The following is an 8,201-nucleotide window of genomic DNA, read 5'->3' as shown; positions in this document are numbered from 1 at the left end:
TGCAGTGAAAGCATGGAGCCTGCCTAGAATTTTCTCCTTTTTTGTCCTTCCCCTAACTTGCGTGTGCACTTGCTTGCTTGCTCGCTCTCTCAAACTTTAGGGAAAAAAAAGAACTCTTGCAAGAGAGCCATTGTTTCCTACTTGTTGGTTTAATTCTGTTCTCTGTTGGAAGGTCATGCTAAGGGCTATTTAGATATTAACCAAACTTAATAGCTATATTTTCATAGTGGGATTACATCAAAATGTGAACACCTCAGGACTCTGACTTGGTGGGGCCCCTTTTAGGGGTGGGGGTGGTGCTTGCCTGCAATCCACAGCCAAGCTTAGGGAGTACAGCTGGGCATTGTTCTTTCTCCTGGAGTGGAAGTGGGCCATCACCTTTAGTCATGACTTCATTTGACGCAGCTTTATCTTCTGGAAAAGGACACTGGCATTGGAGTTTATAGAGAACAGTAACAATGTGTTAATCCCAATCATTTCCCCTAAGGAAGGGGAAGAAACTTAAGATTGTTAAGGGGTCACGTTTCCAGTAAAGGGAAATCTGTTGTCACAGAACAGTTAGATATCCTAGCGAACATGCTGAAATTGTTTGCCTTAAAAAGGTAACTTTTTTCCATCCTTTAGTTCTGGAGAAAAACACTAGTAGTTTACTATATTTGATTCTAAAATTCAGGTAGAGATAACATTGAAGATAAACGTTTAAACATAAGGCCTTGGTTTTTGTTGTTTTAAGTAGGAAGCAACTCTGGCTTAAGTGGCTCATAAATGTCAGCGTTCTGACTTCTAAGTTAGGCACTCACTCTGAAATTCCCACAAAAAAGTATGATGAGATCCTGACAGTCCCAAGTCTCCCAAGTCCTGTTACGCTTTCTAACGTTAGTTTTGGTCTTTATCATCCAACATTGTTGACTACCCAACCTCTTGGCTTTTGCATCTCTTCACAAGGGTTTGCCTGTCTTCGACTTCTGCAATTTGCTTCTATAGCTTTTCCATGCTCAGCTACTTTTGTCCACTCTGCTCTGGTTTAGGCCTTCGGCTACACATTCTCAACATTTATTTCTATGAATGTGGCTGTGGAAGCTCCATAAAGTTCCGAGTGATTCTGAGGCCTATCAAACAAAACTTGGGTCCTGTGAGGACTGAGCTCACTGGAACGTGCGTTTTCCCTGGCATCATTAGCACATTTGATGCAATGGGAAGAGCACGGTCTTAGGGATGGATTATCTGCTGAGTTCAGTACCGGCTTCACACTCTGTAGCCTTGAGCAAATGTGTAATTGAACCGATACACTTTCAGTGTATATTTTGTTTCAGGTACAAGAGATGTAGAGATGGGCACAGTAGTAAAAATTTCCTGGTCTCCTTTTAGTGGAGAGAGACAGACATTTTAAAACTATATAGTAAGTGCTGGAGCTATGGAAAGAAAGAAACGAGGGATGGGGTGGGTACAACTTTTAAGGATGTCAGGAAGTCCACGCTTAGAATAAGGTGATCATGTGGGTGAAACCTGAAGGGGGAAGAATATCTTAGAGGGAGCTGCAGGAGCACCCTTGGAATGCTCAGGGAATAGCCTGCTTCAGTGAAGAGAGCAGAAAGGGAATGGAGAGTGGTGGGCGGTGAGCTCAGGGAGGTATGGCCACTGTATGTAGCTCATCATGATGACTTTTAGTAGGAGGGGAGCTTACTGGAGGGTTCCAAGCAGAGGAGAGTCCTAAAATGACTTGTGGTATAACTTCTCTGGATCTTTTCTTCTCTAGGAAAAGACTCTGATGACTCAGATTTATAAATAATAAGTGTTACAATTCATATGCAGGATCTAGAGTGGCTAGTACACAAATCAGTTCTTATAAAACAGGTTGTGTTAGAGAAGTTGTTGAGAAATCAGATACTAGATTCAGACAGGCTTGGTTTTCAACTTCAGTTCTGCCACTGATTTACCGTGTGAGTCTAGCCAAGTCACTTAACCTCTGTGAGCTTTCGTGGCACCATATAACTTCATAAGAGAAGGCAGTGTATATAGTGCTTAGCACAACAGCAGGCCTTACAGCAAGTCCTCAAAGAATACATTCATATAGGTTGAAAATTTTTCAAATATTACTTAGATGGTTTTAGTAAATTAGGTAAATTCTGTAAATTGGCCGCTCTCTCTTGATCGTTTGGCAAATGGGCTACCAATGAATTAGCTTTGAAGAATGATTTGTTGCAGAGCCCCACAGGGGACTCGATCCCACCACCCTGAGATCATAACCTGAGCTGAAATCGGGAGTCAGACTCTCAACCAACTGAGCCACCCTGGGGCCCCATAAAGAAGAAGATAATTTTTAAAATTACATGAGTACCCATTCAGTTACCATTTCTGGTGCTTTTCATTCCTTTTGTAGATCTACATTTCCAGATATCTGGTATCATGTTTTCACACTGAGTGTGGAGCCTGCTTAAGATTCTCTCTCTCTGGGGAAAATGGGTGATGAGCATTGAGGAGGGCACTTGTTGGGATGAGCACTGGGTGTTGTATGTAAGTGATGAATAGTGGGAATCTACCCCCAAAACCAAGAGCACACTGTATACACTCTGTTAACCAACTTGACAATAAATTATATATATAATAAAGGTTCTCTCTCTCCTTCTGCTCCACACTCTGTGCAGAGCCTTCTTGAGATTCTCTCGCTCTAAGATAATTTTTTTTAAATTATTTTCTTTAAAAGATAATTAACTGTGTAACCAAAAATAAATGTCACAGAAAGTCAACACAAAGAACCTAGTCAGCACTCATGAGTTACTGTCATTCAGCTGGTGGGAAGGCCAGGGAATATAAATCAGGTTTCCTGCTGCCTTGTCCAGGTTTTGTGCTAACTGACAACAGATACAAAACTCCTTTCTGACAGGCCAGAAACAGTTCCCTTTCCCTGGTTTCCAAGTCAAAAACTCTTCTCCCCTTTCAGTTCTTCCTCTCTCCATTCCTTGCTCACACACCCCCTCATGATAATATTTACATGATGATATTTACACAGCGTTTTATACGTGCCAACTCTTCCATGTGTTACCTCACTTGATCCTAAGAGCAACTCCAAGAAGTGTGTAGGTCAGGGGTTTACATCTTCTTGATTTTACAGATGCAGAAACTGAATCTCAGGCTGGAGTTAAATTCCCCAGGATGAGAGATTCATAACTTGGTGAAGTTAGGGCTGAAATTTCAATCTTCTGACTCTAGAGTGTGTGCTCATTCCACCAGCCTCAGATTGCCTCTCATGTGCCTGAATCCCATGTTTGTGCATTCATCTTACTTCTCAATTATTTTCTCATAGAGGCTGATTTTGCCCTCGATATAGAATTCTAGGTTGTCAGGTATTTTTTTTCATTCAGTACTTTGAAGATGTTGCTCTACTGCCTTCTGTACACATTGTCTATGCTGAGAAATTTTCTGTGATCCTGAATTTGTTCTTTTAATTTTTTTTGAGGGGTGGGGAGGGGTTAGAGGGAGAGAGCAAATCTTAAACTTTAAAAAAAATTTTAATGCTGACATCAAACTCCTAACTGGCTGAGCCACCCAGGTGCCCTGGGAGAGAACAAATCTTAAGCAGGCTCCACACCCAGCATGGAGCCCAACACCAACACGGGGCTTAAACTCACAAACCGTGAGATCATGATCCGAGCCAAAATCAAGAGTTGGATGCTTAACTGACTGAGCCACCCAAGTGCCCCTTGTTCATTTTTTTTTTTAACTTTCGGTGATTAAAAGTTTTGCTCTGTCACTGGTTTTAAGGAATTTTTAAATAATGTTTCTTGATTTTTTTTTTAAGGTATAATGTGCATTTAAAAATGTAAGGTTTTGTGTGTGCATGTTTCTTGTGCTTCAGGTTCATTGGGCTTATAGATTTAATCAAGTTTCAATTTTTTTTTCAGCCATTATTTCTTCACATATTTCTTCTGTCATCTTCTCCCTCTCCTCCGGGGATTATGTACAGCTGGAAAGATAAAGAAAGCTTCCTATAGTGAAGTGACTTGACATAGGCTTTGAGAATTGGACAGGATTTGAACTGGTGGAGATGAGGGTAGAGGACTTGATAACTTACTATTTTTAGAGAGAGCAGAGCAAGCACAAATGGGGGAGAGGAAGAGAGAGACTCCCAAGCAGGCTCTGCACTGCCCCATGTGGAACTTGAACCTATAAACCATGAGACCATGACCTGGGCCAAAGTCAAGAGTCAGATGCTTAACAGACTGAGCCACCTAGGCCCCCCTTGATAACTTATTTAATACAAGGGGATCAAGAGAGGAGAGAGGACACCGACCTGATTCCTGTGTGGCTGGGAGAATACTGATTCCACAGGGGCAGAGATGAGGAATAACAGGAAGTTTATTAAAGAGGAAGATGTTGAAGGGCACCTGGCTGGCTCGGTCAGTAGAGCATATGACTCTTGATCTCAGGGTTGTGAGTTCGACCCCCATGTGGGGCATAGAGTTTACTTTAAAATATATATATATTTTTTAAAGAGGAAGATGTTGAGTTCATTCTATGGTTGAGCCTGAGGTGGTTTTGTGACCTGTGAATAGAGAGTACAGCAGTCAAAGTTATTAATGTAAGTCTATTGCTCAGGAACAGGATTGGGACAAGAGACACAGATTTGGGAATTATCAGCAGAGAGGTGGCAGCTGGAACCCATTCAACAATGGATGGAATTCCTAACATTATGGCCAAAGAAGAGGCCAAAGAAAGCCTGGTCGTTGAGACATTCTGCTTCCAGCAATTTATTATAATAGTTCACAGCAATTCATAAAAGGAGATTCAATGAAGCACTGTTTATAATTGAAAACAACTAGAAACTGCACGTCCCACAATGGAGAATTGCTTAAATATGTGGAATATATGATAGGATACAATACATCCATTAAAAATGATGTATTAGAAGAATATAACAAAAAAAAAGTTCACTTTACATACAAAAAGCAATAAGATCACAATATACAGTGTGATGTTATTTTTAATAAAAATATATGCATATATAAGCAGAGAAAAAGAGATAATACCACATAGCTTATCTTCGGACAGTAGTGTTACCTATGGGCTTTATTTTCCTTTCACTTATCTACATTTGTTAAACTCTCCACAGTAAGTGGCATTGCTTCTACAGTTAGGGAAAAATCTGTTACAATTTTTTAAAAGCTGACGTAGAAGAAATCCTGTGGACTTCTAGACTGTGTGGAGTATGGGAAGCAGGAAAGGGAGTGGAAAAGGAAACGGACAATTTGTGGAGAATCAGTGTTATACACCAGCTCTTCCAGAGGGGCTGAAACTCGGGCACTTGCCCAAGTGGAGCTGTCTGAACTCCTAGAAGAAGCTTTGGATTTGGTGATCTGAGTTTTAGTGGCTGCTCTTGAGAAGTGTGATGAAGGAGAGAGTAGTCACTCCCTGGCCCCAGATGTCTCATGACCATAAAGTCAGTCCCTCAGAGGCCTGTCACGCACAGGCACCGGCCTCAGCACGCACCTTCTGTGCCCGGTGGCCACTTCCTCGCACTTGCACTTGCACTTGCATCGGATCCCTGTCCAGGCCTGTTGTCGAGACCATTAGAACAAGGATGTTACAAACCCCCCTCAGGTGGCAGTTGCCTATGGAGATTGTTAAATGCACATCCTAGGCCAGTCCCAAGCCATCTGAATAAGAGTATCTGGCTATCTGCCTTATAAATCCTGAGCGTTAGGAATCCGCCTTTTAATAAGCCTCCTGAGGGATTCTTAGGCTCAGTCAAGTGGCAGAACCTCTGCATTCAGGCCTGTGCATTAAACCTCTTTTCCTTAGGTTTCTGGCACACAGAGTTAGAGAGAACTAAATCTGGAAGTTTCTGTAAATTAACACAACTAAGTGTTTGGGACACGCATCAGTAATTCCAGGATATGAGAAAATATCTCTTGGAATTGAACTGACACCTTGGCTTTGCGTATGTCCTGGGAGTCTTTTGGAGTTGGGCCTCAGTACACAATGGGAAGGGAAGAAGGGGCATGGCTCACAACCGGAAGGGAAGAAGGGGAGTGGCTCTCCCTGGTGACAACTCGTCAGAAGAGGCCCTCAGAGACTTTCCCCAATAGGAGCTGAGAGCTAGTGCACCTCCCGCACTCAAAGGTCCACGCAGGTGGAACACAGAAATCAATCCACTGAAGCTGGAAAGCTGTTAGATAGTGGTCAGGAGTAGGGGTGCTTGACTGTCCCAGTCGGTGGAGCATGTGCCTCTTGATCTAGGAGTTGAGTGTAGAGATTACTTAAAACTAAACCTTTAAAATAAATAAATACAAAGATCAGGGTTGGATGGGCCAAAGGGAGGGGTCTCTGAAAAGAGGCGGATCAGGATTCAGAGGACAAAGATTCTTACCGAATCTAGAGAGGAGACCTCATGGGGCATCCACCCATCCCATTATAAAAGGTACATAAAAGGTAAATGCTAGATTTTATTATGGTTTCCAAGGATTTGATGTAAAATCCTATTCCCCATCCACTGACACCGGCTTGCCCACATGACTTGCTTTGGCCAAGCACACATGAGTGGGATTGATGTAAGTCACTTACTTGCAGAAACGTTAAGATCTGTCACCTGGTTCTGCCATCTCTCATTTCCTTCCTTTGCCACAAGACCAGCATGTTTCAGATTGGGTCTGCCTCTTGTCTGGGTGTCAGAATGAAGAAGAAGTGGAGGGGGCGCCTGGGTGGCTCAGTTGGTTGAACCAGCCAACTCTTGATTTTGGCTCAGGTCATGATCCCAGGGTGGTGAGATCTTGCCCCAGGTAGGGCTCTGTACTGAGTGTGGAGCCTGCTTAAGATTCTCTCCCTCTCACTATCTCTCTCTCTCACCCCCACTCTGCCCCTCTCCCCTACCTGCATGTGATCTCTTGAAAGAAAGGAAGAAAGAAAGAAAGAAAGAAAGAAAGAAAGAAAGAAAGAAAGAAAGAAAGAAAGAAAGAAAGAAAGAGAGGAAGAAACAAAGAAGAGAGGTGGAGAAGAATTGCAGTAACCTCTGAAGAACACATAACAGAGCAAGAAATGAGCCCCTGAGATTTTTGGGATCATTATTACCATAGCCCAACCTAGCCAGAACTGACCAGTAAAGAAATCGTTTTTGTAGGATTGTGAAAACAAAACAGTAATATTCCAATGAATTTTTAAGGAAAATTACCCATAATTTATTCCTTAGCCTAACCAAACAGTTTTAATGTTTACATATGCCTACATGGAAATGTGCTGAAACGGGCGATTGCACTTTATGTTGCTGGTACACTTGGATTTCTTCAGAGAAGGAGCCTGGTGGTGGAGGAGGATTGACTCCCCACTAGAGGAGGCCAGAGGAAAGGACTGTCCATGGAACGAGTGCCCAGCACAGAGCCATCTGTTGTCAGGCAGGGAAGTGAAACTGAGCAAAACTATTTCCTTGGCATCATTAGACCCTTGGAGAAAGTAATGCCAGGTTCTTTCCTTATACCCTGTTGTGCCTGTTTACTGTCCTGCCAAAACAGGGTTGAATTTCAGCCCTGTTTTCTGATCTTCCACTTCCTAAAGCCTCAGTCCCACCACAGACTGGGAACCTGCACACCATTAGGAGGAGTTTACTGGAATTCAGCACCGAACAATGCAGGCATCAGCTCTGCTCTCCTGGGGTCTACAGTTTGGTAGAGTAGACTTTTTTTTTTTTTAAGTTTATTTATTTATTTATTTTCAGAGAGACAGATACTACACTTGATCTTAGCCTAAAGGACAAGAAGCGATTCAGAGAGATAGAGACAGCATGAGGGGAGATGGAGGAAGAGGGAGGGAGACAGAGAATCCCAAGCAGGCTCTGCACTGCCAGCACAGAGCCTGACAAGGGGCTTGAACTCACAAAACTGTGAGATCATGACCTGAGCTGAAACCAAGAGTTGGATGCTTAACCGGGTGAGCCACCAAGGCACCCTAGAAATATATAAATTTAATATGTATCGAATAATTACAAATTGAGTAAGTGCCCCAAATGAAACACACAGGATGCTGTAATGGATCGGAAAAGCAGAGACAGGAGGCAATAATCTATTTAAAACAGAATTTTTAAACTGCTAACTGGGGAACATTAGTGAACCACAAACTCTATTTAGATGTTCATGATCACATCTTTTTTAAAAAATGAGATAGAACTGAATGGAGGTGAATAAAATAGCATCACATGTGGTAAGTGTAAATAC

Source organism: Hyaena hyaena, unplaced genomic scaffold (genome assembly GCF_003009895.1).
Source record: "Hyaena hyaena isolate Hyena2069 unplaced genomic scaffold, ASM300989v1 scaffold_874, whole genome shotgun sequence".
NCBI classification, from domain to species: Eukaryota; Metazoa; Chordata; class Mammalia; order Carnivora; family Hyaenidae; genus Hyaena; species Hyaena hyaena.
Note: the sequence above shows the minus strand (reverse complement) of the source record.